The sequence below is a fragment of the Triticum dicoccoides genome, chromosome 7A (genome assembly GCF_002162155.2).
Source record: "Triticum dicoccoides isolate Atlit2015 ecotype Zavitan chromosome 7A, WEW_v2.0, whole genome shotgun sequence".
Taxonomy (NCBI): domain Eukaryota; kingdom Viridiplantae; phylum Streptophyta; class Magnoliopsida; order Poales; family Poaceae; genus Triticum; species Triticum dicoccoides.
Window position 1 is genome coordinate 401,256,608 of NC_041392.1, and position 15,751 is coordinate 401,272,358.

Below are 15,751 nucleotides of genomic sequence, written 5' to 3' on the forward strand. Positions count from 1 at the left end.
GAATCAGACATGACACAACTCTAAGCAATAGCAGGCATGGCATGGCAAGAACACAACATGGCTCAATCAACTCCTACACATGCTAGTGGGTTTTAACTATTTACTGTGGCAATGACATGTCATGCAGAGGAATGGGTTCGACTACCGCAGCATAAAGTAGCAGTTGAATCGTTGTTGTCCTAATGCAATAACGAGAGCAGGAGCGAGAGAGTAGGATTCTATCGGAATGAACAAGGGGGTTTGCTTGCCTGGTAGATCAACAGGGGGGGCACTGCTCCACTGATAGGTACTCTCGAACACTTTCCAGAGTAGGACCTATCGAGAAGGAATGGTGGCGGAAATCAAACACAAGCATATGCAACATTATGATGCATGAACATGGCATGAGTATGTGATGTTGTTTGAGCTAATGCAACTAGCATTCATTTGGTTAAAGTCCATTTGAACTAAAGATTCAAATGCACCTTTAACATAAGCTCTTAGATATGCCATAAGTGTGTTTTCATATATACAGCATGTATAGATGGTTTTTCATGCATGAAAATGGTACAGATGGATAGATTCAATTTTCTAATAATTTTTCATATATAAATTATTTCAATCTGAGCTACGGTTGAATTTCAATGAATTTTTGAAGTTTATATCATTTTCTGGAATTTCTTGATTTATTTTAATACCAGAAAATGATATATTGCGTCAGCATGACGGCAGCATTGCGTCAGCAGGTCAAAGGAGCTCTCCGAGTCAAACCTGACGACCGGGTCCCACATGTCATTGGCTCATTGTTAACTGGGAGTTAATCCCGTGTTGACTGGGATTTGACCTGTTGCGGGGCCCGCCTGTCAGTGTCTGTTATAGAGGGGTTAGTGGTGATTAGCGCCTAACTAAACGTCCACGTCAGCCCACCAGAGTTCGGTTGGCGACGACCTCAACCGCGGCGGAAACTCGCCGGAAAACAGCTACAGGGCTCGGTTTTGCGCGTGGTTTGCGTCTACGCTTAGCTGAAGGTCTCGCGCATCCAAAGGAGGCAACAGCTCACGCCGGAGTGGACTAAATCGACGGCGGCGGCAGCTTTTGCGGCGGCCGGAGTTCGGCCTCGACCGGAATCGCGGCTGCAGCATGCAAAAGACAAGGGGGAGAGGGGGATTCGAGGTGGGAGCTCACGGCGAATCCAACGGCGGGGTCGGCGAGCTCGGGGAAGGCTTGGGGCAGCCGGAACATCGCCGGCGATCTTGGGTGGCTGAGGATGAAGACGACGGCGGTGATGACGATACGGTGCGTTCGGAGATGCCCGGCTTGACGGAGAGGACGAGGGCGATGGCGCGGAGCTCGCGGGCACGACGGAGAGGCGAGAGGGAGGCTGTGGCCGCGTCGGCGTGCGGCGGCGCTCGGGCGCGGTGAGAGAGAGCGAGGGAGAGTTGCGGAATGGGCACGGGAGAGTGAGAGGGGAACGGGGCGGCGCGTGGCGTCGTCCAGGGAGGCCAGAGCGACGAGGAGGGGAAGCAGGAGGTGGCGGGGAGACGTGGCCACGGCGTGCGTCGTGCCCGGCTTCTCCTCTGCCTACTGGCAAGAGGTAGAAGATGGCGCTGCCCCTGGTGGGCTGGGCCGGCCGGTGGGCTGGCCAGCTGGGCCGGCAGGTAAGGCCAGGTAAGCCTTTCCCTTACTTTGTTTTCTTTTCTATTTTCTGACCTTTGTTTTGATTTAATAAAAATACTAAATCAAGTTGTTTTCTTCTGAAAATTTTTGCACGGGCCTATAGGATTATTCCAAAGCCCCTCACCAAAATTCAGAATTATTGGACAATATTTTATATATATATAAAATATTTATCCAACACAAATAATTACTGGATTAATTCCAAATGGCCAAAATAAATATTTATGAGCTCCTAAAAATATTGGTTTGAAAATTTACCTCTGCCCAATATTTTCAGAGAGATACATGAACATTTTCTTGGACCCTTTTGGAGAAATTTTTATCTGGGTCATTTCCAGAAATGATTTCTGAGGGTTTTACAAATCCCCATTTCAAATTTAAATGAAATTTAAACGTGATGCACACATGACTAGCTAGCCTAGGTCATACCAGAACTAGGGATGTGACAACTCGCCCCCACTCAGAAGAATCTCGTCCCGAGATTTAGGAGTCGGCGGGAAGGAAGCGGGGTACTCAAGTCGAAGACGATCTTCACGCTCCCAAGTAGCTTCTCTCTTGGAATGATGAGACCACTGAACCTTGAGAAACTTGATGTTATGACGTCGGGTGACACGCTCTGCTTGATCAAGGATGCAAACAGGGTACTCTCGATAAGTGAGGTTATCTTGGAGATCAAGCGTTTCGTGGTCCACTCCGCGGATGGGATCCGAGAAGCAACGCCTGAGTTGAGAGACGTGGAGGACATCATGTACTCGAGAAAGATGTGGGGGTAGTTCCAACTGGTAGGCAACCTCTCCTCGTTTAGCGAGAATGTCAAAAGGACCAATGTAACAAGGAGCCAACTTGCCTTTGATACCGAAACGATGGGTACGCTTCAAGGGAGTAACCCGAAGATAAACCTTGTCGCCAACTTCATAAGCCACTTCCTTATGACGACGGTCATACTGGCTCTTTTGACGAGATTGGGCTGTTTTCAAATTCTCATGAATGACGCGAACTTCCTCTTCTGCCTCCTGGATCATATCCGGTCCAAAGAATTGTCTTTCATCGGTTTCTGACCAGTTCAAAGGTGTTCGACATCTTCGTCCATACAGAATCTCAAAAGGAGCTTTCTTGAGGCTGGTTTGGTAGCTGTTGTTATAAGCAAACTCTACGAAGGGAAGACACTTCTCCCAATCCATACCGAATGAGATAACACAAGCTCTAAGCATGTCTTCAAGAATCTGGTTGACCCTTTCCACCTGACCACTTGATTGAGGGTGGAAAGCGGTACTGAAGGAAAGATGGGTGCCCATGGCAGTTTGGAAACTCTCCCAAAAATGAGAAGTGAAAAGACTACATGGTCTGAATTGATCTCTAGTGGAACACCATGAAGTGATACTATTCGAGAAATATATAAGTCAGCGAGCTGACTAGCAGTGATACTCTCTCGAACGAGTAGGAAGTGAGCCACTTTGGAAAGACGATCAATGACTATGAAGATAGCATTATTCCCTCTCTTGGTCCTGGGAAAGCCGGTGATGAAGTCCATACCAACTTTATCCCATTTCCACTCAGGAATAGCTAAAGGTTGAAGAGTGTCAGCAGGTCTCTGATGCTCTGCCTTCACGCGATGACAAACGTCACAGTTAGCAATAAATTGAGCAATTTCTCTCTTCATCCTAGTCCACCAGAACCTCTGGCGTAGGTCCTGATACATCTTAGTACTACCGGGATGAATCGTGAGAGGAGATTCATGCGCCTCCTTAAGGATTAATTATCGAAGATGTTGATTCTTGGGAACCACCAAGCGACTCTCAAAGAAAACAACACCACGATCATCTATAGATAAACTACCACCAACTCCCTTGTTAATGTTTCTCTTGATCCGGGAAATTCCCGTATCCTGCTGCTGAGCAGAGATGATTTGATCCACAAGAGTAGGTTTCGCCACCAAGGTAGAAAGGAATCCGTGAGGAGCAAGGTGGAGGTTAAGCTTACATAATTCCTCATGGAGAAGTGGTTGGCCCTGTTGCAACATGAGATTGTTGCAATAGGACTTACGACTTAGCGCATCAGCCATGACATTCCCCTTACCTGGGGTGTAGGTAATCCCTAAATCATAATCTGAGATCAACTCCAACCAACGTCTTTGCCTAAGGTTCAAATCTGGTTGGGTGAAGATATACTTGAGACTCTGGTGATCGGTGTAAATCTCGCAACGTTTACCGAGAAGGTAATGTCGCCCTGTCTTAAGTGTATAGACTACGGCTGCAAGCTCTAGATCATGTGTAGGATAATTCTCCTCATGTGGATGCAACTGTCGAGATGCATAGGCAATCACATGGCGATCTTGCATAAGAATGCAACCTAGTCCCTGTCGTGAGGCATCACAATAGATAACAAAGTCCTTAGTGAAGTCCGGTGGCACAAGTATGGGAGCAGAAGTCAGGCGTCTTTTCAGTTCCTGAAAACTGTGCTCACACTGTGGGGACCACTCAAACTTTTTATCTTTCTTGAGAAGTTCCATGAGAGGTTTAGCCACTTTGGAGAAGTTCTCAACGAATCGGTGACAATAACTGGCTAGACCAAGGAAACACCTAACTTGCTTAACTGTTTCAGGCGGAGTCCAATCAAGAACGGCCTGAACTCTTTCGGGATTGACAGCAATGCCCTTACCAGAGATTACGTGGCCGAGATAGGTCACTTCTGGCAACCAAAATTCGCACTTGGAGAACTTGGCATAAAGGCGGTGCTCTCTGAGTTTTTCTAACACAAGTCTAAGATGTTCGGCATGCTCTTCCTCGTTCTTCGAGTAAATAAGGATATCATCGAGGTAAACCACGACGAACTTATCTAAGTACTCCATGAAGATCGAGTTCATCAAGCGAGAGAAAGTAGCTGGAGCGTTGGTTAGACCAAAGGACATGACGGTGTACTCGTACTGACCATAACGAGTGACAAAAGCCATCTTAGGAATATCCCCATTTCTGATCTTGATTTGGTGGTAGCCTAACCTCAAATCCATCTTGGAGAAGACTGAGGATCCAGCGAGCTGATCATACAGATCGTTGATCCTGGGGAGCAAATACTTGTTCTTTATCATGACCAAATTAACGGGACGATAATCTACAACCATTCGGTCCGTACCATCCTTCTTCTTGACAAAAAGGACGGGGCAAGCCCAGGGAGAAGAACTAGGACGGATGAAACCCTTTTGCAAGGATTCATCGAGTTGTTTCTTAAGCTCGGCTAGTTCTAAGGGTGCCATCTTGTAAGGTCTCCTAGAAATTGGGGTGGTTCCGGGGATAAGATCTATAACAAACTGTACATCTCTGTCAGGTGGAATACCTGGCAGTTCTTCTGGAAAGATATCTGGAAAGTCGCGGACTACCGGAATATCTTCAAGGTCAGGAAGAGGGCTGGCATTTAGAGAATATAGTTGACGCCTTGCAATTTTGGTGGAGACAGTGACTACCTTGCCAGAGGGGTGTGTGAGCTGAATAGACCTGGTGTAACAGTCAATCTTGGCATAATGAGCTTTCATCCAGTCCATACCCAAAATGATGTTAATATCTGAAGACTTGAGGGATATCAAGGAAGCTACAAATACAAGTCTATCAACATGTATTTCATTGCCATAACTTATCCTAGAAGTTTGCCACTTGGAACCAGGAGTTTGAATGAGTAGTGGGGAGGGCGTATCACAAAATGACATGTCGTGCAAACGGGCATAACTTTCGGAAATAAAGGAGTGAGATGCCCCGGTATCGAATAGAACCGAAGCTAGGTGACAGTTGACAAGGAGTGTACCAAGAACGACATCTGGATCATCATGAGCGTCTTTAGCTGAGACATGATGCACATGTCCAAGTTCAGTGGGAGCTGACTTGGCACTGATCATCTGGTGTGAAGGCTTACTACCACGGCCAACAGACTTCTCGGGCTGGGGTGGAGCAACACGGGTCTGAGTGCAAATACGGGCAATGTGGTCTGGCTCTCCGCACTTGTAACAAATCTTGGAGGTAGGACAAGGACCCGCATTGACAAGTGGTCTACCAATAGGCATGGGTGTAACATATGGTTGAACTGGGTGAGGTGCCACACAAGAAGGCCTTGGTGTATAACCGGGTGGAAGAGCGGAGTTCGGAACCCAAATCCGGCGCTTCTGAGAACTAGAACCGCAGGAAGAACCCAAATCATGGGTGTGCTTACGAGATTCCTCGTAGGTGAGTTGAGCTGTTTCTGCATTAATGGCCTTGTTCACAAGAGCGTGGAATGTATTGCAACGATGCAAGTGGAGATCACGACGCAACTTGGGGTTGAGACCCTTCCGGAACCTAGCCTGCTTCTTGGCATCTGTGGACACTTCTTCTATAGCATAGCGGGCGAGGTTCTCAAACTCTCTACTGTAAGCATCAACAGCCATCTTACCCTGGGTGAAACTACATAACTCTTCTCTCTTGCGATCGATGAGGGCTTCAGGAATGTGATGCTTGCAAAAAGCCTCAGTGAAATCTCTCCAGGTAGGAATTTGACCAGCTGGAAGCATAGCCTCATAGTTCTGCCACCAGAGACTAGTAGGACCTTCCAGGTGATATGCAGCATAAGTGACCTTGTCACTTTCAGCTACGTTCGCAGAACGCAGCTTGTGTGTGATACTATGGAGCCAGTCATCTGCATCGAGTGGCTCAATGGAATGATGGAAGGTGGGTGGTTTCAGATCAATAAAATCCTGGATGGTCGCTGACTCTTTGCACCGATGTGCGGTGTTCTCCTCGATACGTGCCAACAAGCGGTTGGTCTCACGCTTGTTCCTCTCCATCTCTATCATGAACTCTGCCAATGAAGGTTGGTCGGGAGGATCCTCCTCATCCCTACCACCTCCGTGGTTCTGGCAACAAGCAAAAGAACTTCGGTTAACTGACGACATCCTGAGAAGCGGAACCAAGGACGAGGTCAACAACAACTATAGGATGCAACATGTAGCACAAGGAAATTTAGTATCTCTCAAACTCCTAGGACAATTCCGGCAGCATAACGGCAGTAAAATGCTCAGAATGAGACATCCTGCTAAAATGGGGTAGTAACATACTCAATATCATCACTCAAGGTTCTGGGATAGTACTAAATAGACCACACCGGAAGTACTCGAACTGGGATATGACTCTAATCAACCAATCCTAAGAGACTATGGAGTAGTAACACGTGATCCTAATAGACAGAAAAGAAAGCCTAGTTCCTTAACCCCGTAGGAAAGATAGGATGACTCAGATCAGAAGGGCATGAGATATAAGGAGTAAAAAGAGCCTTACGTTCCCTTCCACAATCAATTCCCTTACATAACTAAAGAATTTGTAGACTCAACTTCGACCAGGTTGGCTTGGAAATCCTACAGGCAGTTAGGCTCTGATACCAAAGCTGTCGGGACCCCGATCCTAAGTCACACTGATCTAGCATGTAACACATCATATCACTTTGCGGCCTCACGCGCGGTATTCCCACGGGTGCCACCTTACCTGGCCCGGGACCGTTTGCGCCTTTTGGCTCATGTATATGATAGTGTCGCTAGCATCCATATGACAAAGAACCCGGGCCGACATGGCTAGTCGTGAACCCAAAGCGGTGCTAACCTATGGGGACAAGCATACATGAATCACATCGAGCATGTCGGTCAACAGCATATGAATCCGGGCTGTAGCACTGGGCTAACAGGACTCCTGGGAACCCGGGCTGTAGCAGGCTAGGCAGGACTCTGGAAGTCACCGCGTGACATTTCCACGAAGGGACAGACACAGGAACAAAGTGAAACACATGCCGGCCAGTCAAGTGTCCTGAGCAGTAGTGTTGGGCTAGCAGGACTCCGGTGAACCGGGCTGTAGCGGACTACTATGGCTCAAGGAAGCACTAGAATACATTTCCCCATAAGAGAGGCTGCCAAGGATAAACAACCAGATTGTCAGATCCCACACATAGAAATACACGTTACACGTACGCATAACATGCAAGTATGTGCTGTACAACATGGCATCACAACATAACGCAAACTCATATAGATAAAGGCCCAAAAGAGCCACATAGCATTAAGTACAAGCAAGGGTCACATGACCCATCATTCGGAGCATACAAGCAACAAGCGGAAGCATGACATATCTGAGTACAGACAACTACAAATGAAAAAGGCTGAGGAGCCCGACTATCTACAACATCCGATCAAGATCGTAGCTGAGGTACAAGATAATTGTCGAAGTCCACGTAAACTAGTAAGACCAAAGTCTCCGCTGCGAAAACATAAATAAAGCAACATGAGTACAAAGGTACTCAGCAAGACTTACATCAGATCCTATCATACATGCACATGTATCAAGAAGGTAATGTGGAGTTTAGTTGCAGCAAGCCAGCTTTGACTCAGTGGCTATCCTGTACTACGACTGCTGGTAACTCTTTTGAGGTGGCGCACACGAGTCCACTAATCACCACGCCAATACACTACTATGGATTCATTCCCGTCTTCCTACGAGAAGGCCATCCATAGCACTCACACTTGTCTTGAGCATTTTAGAGTATCCACTTCAAGTTGTCTATGTACCACGTAAGCATCCAAGAAGTCCGTAACCAAGGACACGGCTATTCGAATAGATCATGATAACCCTGCAGGGGTGTACTTCTTCACACACGCTCTCACCACTTATCACCATGTAGTCATGTACCTCGGGAACCTTCAAGCGGAAGCCTGGCGAGGGTGTCAGCCACGACCTGACTAACCACACAGGACTCTAGTCCAGGTTTATCGCCTATTCGGGTTCCATCCACAAGGAGATCCGGCCGGGGTGTCGCTCACGGCCCCAAACGATGTGTGTAGGGTTCCCAAGCCCACCTCGCCGGATGGATCTATGCTTGGTACACCGTGCCACTTGTGCCTAGTCTGTCCCAAGCCCACCTGGCCGGGTGCCACTTGGTAGACTACTAACACTACCAATAAACACCAGAAACTAATTTCAACACCTGGACAAAGATCAAGTTGGTTAATAAGTCGAGAGAGCTTGGAGTGCCCGGAGCCCAATGTGTGTTAGTAGCTAGTCATTGGACAACATACACAGAACTCAGTGCTTAAGGATGGTTCCAGTGAGACAAATCACCATGTACTCCTACATGGCCTCTCACCGCTACCTTTAGCAAATCGTGTTCACACGCTTAACTCTCAGCACCAGAACATATCGTACCACTCCAATTCATTCCTGATGAATCAGACCTAACACAACTCTAAGCAATAGCAGGCATGGCATGGCAAGAACACAACATGGCTCAATCAACTCCTACACATTCTAGTGGGTTTTAACTATTTACTGTGGCAATGACAGGTCATGCAGAGGAATGGGTTCGACTACCGCAGCATAAAGTAGCAGTTGAATCGTTGTTGTCCTAATGCAATAACGAGAGCAGGAGCGAGAGAGTAGGATTCTATCGGAATGAACAAGGGGGTTTGCTTGCCTGGTAGATCAACAGGGGGGCACTGCTCCACTGATAGGTACTCTCGAACACTTTCCGGAGTAGGACCTATCGAGAAGGAATGGTGGCGGAAATCAAACACAAGCATATGCAACATTATGATGCATGAACATGGCATGAGTATGTGATGTTGTTTGAGCTAATGCAACTAGCATTCATTTGGTTAAAGTCCATTTGAACTAAAGATTCAAATGCACCTTTAACATAAGCTCTTAGATATGCCATAAGTGTGTTTTCATATATACAGCATGTATAGATGGTTTTTCATGCATGAAAATGGTACAGATGGATAGATTCAATTTTCTAATAATTTTTCATATATAAATTATTTCAATCTGAGCTACGGTTGAATTTCAATGAATTTTTGAAGTTTATATCATTTTCTGGAATTTCTTGATTTATTTTAATACCAGAAAATGATATATTGCGTCAGCATGACGGCAGCATTGCGTCAGCAGGTCAAAGGAGCTGTCCGAGTCAAACCTGACGACCGGGTCCCACATGTCATTGGCTCATTGTTAACTGGGAGTTAATCCCGTGTTGACTGGGATTTGACCTGTTGCGGGGCCCGCTTGTCAGTGTCTGTTAGAGAGGGGTTAGTGGTGATTAGTGCCTAACTAAGCGTCCACGTCAGCCCACCGGAGTTCGTCCGGCGACGACCTCAACCGTGATGGAAACTCGCCGGAAAACAGCTACGGGCCTCGGTTTTGCGCGTGGTTTGCGTCTACGGTTAGCTGAAGGTCTCGCGCATCTAAAGGAGGCAACGGCTCGCGCCGAAGTGGACTAAATCGACGGCGGCGGCAGCTTTTGCGGCGGCCGGAGTTCAGCCTCGACCGGAATGATGGCTGCAGCATGCAAAAGACAAGGGGGAGAGGGGGATTCGAGGTGGGAGCTCACGGCGAATCCAACGGCGGGGTCGGCGAGCTCGGGGAAGGCTTGGGGCAGCCGGAACGTCGCGAGCGATCTCGGGTGGCTGAGGATGAAGACGACGGTGGTGATGACGATACAATGCATTCGGAGATGCCCGTCTTGACGGAGAGGAAGAGGGCGATGGCGCGGAGCTCGCGGGCACGGCAGAGAGGCGAGAGGGAGGCTGTGGCCGCGTCGGCGTGCGGCGGCGCTCGGGCGCGGTGAGAGAGAGCGAGGGAGAGTAGAGGAATGGGCACGGAAGAGTGAGAGGGGAACGGGGCGGCGCGTGGCGTCGTCTAGGGAGGCCAGAGTGACGAGGAGGGGAAGCAGGAGGTGGCGGGGAGACGTGGCCACATCGTGCGTCGTGCCCGGCTTCTCCTCTGCCTACTGGCAAGAGGTAGAAGACGGGGCTGCCCATGGTGGGCTGGGCCGCCAGGTAAGGCCAGGTAAGCCTTTCCCTTACTTTGTTTTCTTTTCTATTTTCTGACCTTTGTTTTGATTTAATAAAAATACTAAATCAAGTTATTTTCTTCTGAAATGTTTTGCAGGGTCCTAAAGGATTATTCCAAAGCCCCTCACCAAAATTCAGAATTATTGGACAATATTATATATATATATATATATATATATATATATATTTACCCAACGTAAATAATTACTGGATTAATTCCAAATGGCCAAAATAAATATTTATGAGCTCCTAAAAATATGGGTTTGAAATTTTACCTCTGCCCAATATTTTCAAAGAGAGACATGAACATTTTCTTGGACCCTTTTGGAGCAATTTTTATCAGGTCATCTCCAGAAATGATTTCTGAGGGTTTTCAAATCCCCATTTCAAATTTAAATGAAATTTAAACATGATGCACACATGACTAGCTAGCCTAGGTCATACCAGAACTAGGGATGTGACAACAGCTCACGTCACGAGGATCTCGCGAGGTTTGCCTTGCCTTGATCTCTCCGCCCCTCGCGAGCGTTCCTGGCGAGGCCGCTCTTGAGGAGGTCTTGCGTCGTCCGCCTCGTGAGGCTTGGCCCCTCGTGAGGGTCTTGAATGCCTTGTCGATGAAGGTGGGCCGTACAGACTTGCCAGCCCAGCCACGCCATGGGCCGCAGGCAGGAAAGTCTGGGGACCCCCGTTCCCAGAACACCGACAGTAGCCCCCGGGCCCAAGGCGAGCTTGGGCTTGGCTTCGAGGCGAAGGCCAAGGATCAAGCACGGAGCGCCACAGGCCCCAAAAGCCTATGGCCTAGGTTGACGTGGTGGTTGATTGGACGTGGGCGTCTCCGCTTCCCCACACTGCCTCGGCAACTGCCCGACATGACGAAAAGGCTGGCGCGGACAATGCTTGCCTTCATTGCTTCTTCCTCGTCTCGCTCCAGATCCCCTTTCTCGCTCTTGCTGCCGGAACTTCCAGATCCGCTTCATCTTCGCTCCGCATCGGCGACCAATGGCGCCGCGCAAGGTCAAGTCCTCCTCGGCGCTGGTCTGGTTCGAGCCTACCCTCGATGCGCCCAATGTCATGGAGAAGAACCTTGCCGCCACGCGCTTGCTAACGGCGAGGGCGAGCAATGAGAGGGGGAAGACGGAGCTCCGGCTTGCCTCCGACGAGTCGGAGCCTGAGGGAAGCACCCTCTTCCCTTTCTTCGCGAGCAGCATCGCCGCCGGGTTGGTTCCCCCTTTTCTGATTTCTTTTTCGAGGTGCTCGACCTCTTGTCCATCTTCGCCTACTATTGTGAGGCGTACCTGGGCGTGATGCTGTCCGTGGCACTACTGCGCCACTTCTTCTTCCTCCGCGTCACCGGTGGCCATATCTCCGGGTGCGCCAACTTCAACACGGCCAGCCAGGCCAACTTGATCTCAAACACCGGGAAGAGGGTTGACAAAATGAGGGCCAAAAATTGGTCATGATGAGTGCCAAGTGCGCCCATCCATGTTTGGAACTGCCGATGGAGGCGCCCTAGTCTGACAAGGGGTGGTCTCGTGTAGAGCTCACCGACGAGCGGGCGTCGTCGGTGTTGGAGCAGATGAAGACCGATTTGAAGCCAGGCAATGCGAAGGCGGCCAAGGTGACTGGGGTCATGCTCCTGAGGGAATTCATGATGCTGCGCATTGCTCCACTCTAGGCGCGCACGCGCCCATTGTGGAAGCTTGGAGATGAAGAGGACAAGGTTCATCTGAGCCCGGTGGCCCTGCCTGATGACGAGATGACAGCAGTTCTGCGCCTCTTGGTTATGGACAACCAACAGTACCCGCCGAGCGCCTTTCTTCCTTTGTTCCATCGCAAGGACTGGGAGCAATTCTTGCCTCCAGGACGACCTTTGATGCGAGCGGGCTGGTGCCGCCGGTGCTCGCTGGGGCCTCCACAATGCCGAAGTCGGTGGAGGTGTCTTCTGACGAGTCCCGCGAGGAGGAAGAGGAGGAGGAGTACTCGGAGGAGATCCCCGAGGGAATGGGGGAGAACTCTCCTTCGAGCAAGGCCGACATCCTCCGCGCCCTACCAGACGACGCCGAGGTCTTTGCCCACCAGGAGGTGAGGGAGCTGCCCCTCATCCCGACAAGGGGTAGATCGTCGCTGGTCTCTCGAGATGCTGCCTCCAACGTGGTGCCGCTTGGGACCGGCTCCAGTCCTACCGCTCTGCCGTCTTCTGCTGCCGGAGCCTATGTGCCCACTCCTCAGGCTCCGAGGCTTTCGGGTTTTAGGCTCACCAAGTGGAGGGTGGACTATGTCGCGGTGGATCAGTAAGTACTGTTTTTGGACATTCGCCTGGTCGATCAGGCTGGAGTCTTCAAGGGAGAAGAGGAAGGGGATGCCGCGGCCATGCCTCCCTCACGGAGAAGAGAGGCGACGGCACCCACACCTCCCAAGCCCGGTCGCCCCCGCGAGGCCGAGAGGAGCATCGGCAGGAAGCGTTTTGTTGCGGCCGAGGGACTTCTTGACAGCTTCTTTCTTGACGTTTGAGCGCGGGGCACGGCGGGTCACGTCGCGGAGCCACGTGTCTTGGCGCTAGGGTGCCGTCTTGGGGCTAAGGTGGTGGAGGCACTCCGTGAGCTACGTCTCCCGTAGCTGGCGGAGGGCGAGGCGGAGAGAGGGACGGCGCAGGGGAGCCCCCTGCGGCATGGACAAGCTCGGCGATGCGGTCGAGCCAGTCCTCGTAGAGGTCGTCGACCGGGCAGTAACGCAGGAGCTCATGCACCATGAGGAGCGCGGCCCGTGCGTCCATGGTAGGGCGACATGCATGGGAAGAAGAACCGGCCGGGGTCAGCGATGGAGTGGCGATGCGGCCGTCCCGCCGCACCGAGGGGTGCAACGACGACGCTTGCTGCTCATTCCCCACCGGGTCAGTGGCGGCGTTGGCGGCAGGCGATGGGGAATGACGAGGTGGCCCACCGACGAGAGCCGTCTGAGCGACGTGGGCGGCGAGGGAAGCTGGGCGCTCAGCAAGAGCATGGCGCGCGTCCGCCATGGAGACGATGAAGCAACGGAGCATAGAGCGATGGAAGGAAGCTTCGACGCCCCTACCTGGCGCGCCAAATGTCGGATCACGGGTTCCGGCAAACCCTTGAGGTTTGAACACTGGGGTGCGTGTGAAGGTTTTCTCCCTATCGATCCACGCCCTAGCTCTCTAAGATCTTGCGAATGAACTCGACGAACTCACAACACAGAAAGACACGGGATTTATACTAGTTCGGGCCACCGTTGTGGTGTAATACCCTACTCCAGTGTGGTGGTGGTGGATTGCCTCTTGGGCTGATGATGAACAATACAAGGGGAATAACATCCTCCTAAGGTTGAGGTGTTCTTGTGCTTGGTCAATTTGTGTGGGTGAGATGATCTTGGATCCGCTCTCCACTTGTGATGAGGTCGATCCTCTTGGTCCCCTTTTTTCTCCCCTTCCCACTATGGTGGCTAGTTCTACTTATATAGGCCCTGGTCCTCTTCCCAAATATTGAGCAGGAAGGGAGCTAACAATGGCCAATTCGAAAGGGGACAGCTAGTACAACTTATCCTGACAAAAGGTGGTCTTCGCCTGCCAAAGGTTCTAGTGATGACGATGTCTTGGGATCCATGGTGACCTCTGTCTTGCTGTCCTTCTGGTCCTAGTCCCGTTGCACCAATATGGAAACCTTTGCCTGATGCCTCGGTACTCCGCGCCTGCGCTTGCCCCCTTGGCACCAAAGAGGAAACAAGGACACTGCGCGCGCTGACGCCTGCCTGGCACCCGCCTGATCTGGATCATCATGGCTCATGTCACGGGGACCTCGCGAGGTTATCCTTGCCTTGATTTCTCCGCCCCTCGCGAGCCTGCCTGGCGAGGCCGCTGCTTAGGAGGTCTTGCATCGTCTTCCTTGCGAGGCTTGGCCCCTCGCGAGGGTCTTGAATGCCTTGTCGATGAAGATGGGCCGTATAGACCTGCCAGCCCAGCCACGCCGTGCGCCACAGGCAGGAAAGTCTGGGGACCCCCGTTCCCAGAACACCGACATCCGCCGACTACGGAAGACCTAAAGCTGATCCAGGCCTATCACTCTGCCCTGGATTAGACCAAATACACAAGCTAAAAGAATCCCCACTTTCTTCTTTTTCTCCTTGTCCACTGTCAGCGATGGATGAGCATTGACCCTCTCAGGCATATAAGGAGGGAGGCCAGTCGACGAACCAGCAAAAGGGATGTCATTGCAGTGAAACCAAGTCTACTGCCAACCTCTAACTGATTCAGGAAAAGTCACTGTGGGGAAAGCGCTCCTACGCCTCATCTGGATGCCTTAGCCGCCGCATAATTAGATAACATGGGGTTTTTCCCCCTTAGGGTCAGCCTTTTTGACTGATTGAGAATGACATGTAAAGATGTGTTTGAATAGCCCCCGGTGCGGCTGGCAGCCTAAGAAATTTGTGCACATAGAAATGAACGCAGCAAGGTATGCTATGGCATTCGGAGGAACGTGGTGTAGTTGGGCACCAAGAAAGTCCAAGAAACCGCAGACAAAAGTATGGGGAGGCAAAGAAAAACCTCTCTCCACGTGAGTCACGAGGAGCATGCGCTCCCTCGGGTGCGGCGCGGGCTCGATCTACCCCCCTCTAGCAGCCTCTAGCTCCCTTCCTGCACTAGTCCTTCGATGACGAGCCCACTGATGTCCTCCAACATGCTGGTTGGTGGAAGCCAATCGTCCTGGATCCATCCCTGTGAGGGCGCGACCTTGGAGCTCGACGCCTTCTTAGCCCTCTCAAGCTTTGCCATCTTATGCTTTGCCATCACAGCGGAGTGCTTCGGCATCGAGCAGGCTCGCGTAGAGTGAAGGCGGAGAAGAAGAATAGAGGAATGGAGGAAAGGTGGAAAAGGGGATATGTCTCCTTCTCTCTCCCTCCCCGATGCAACAACCTTCTATACCACCAGCCTCTCCACCTGCATATCTTGGCCATTGGCTCCCGAGCTTGCAAATCTCGCCAAATCCCGCTGGCGGAGATCCTGCGATACGAGGAGAAAAGTGGGGCGAGAATCAAGGCGTCATGCCGCACCTTCCCCACTCACCATGTCACAACCATTTGTGCGTGCGCATCTCTGATTTGAAATCCCGCCAAATTTGGGACCTGGCAATACGATTGCCTGCCCTATAAAACCCATCCAAAAATGATAAGGTGTGGCCTGCCACCTGGTGTGCGAAGACACATTGCATTCGGAGAGAGACTGCCCTCGTTTGA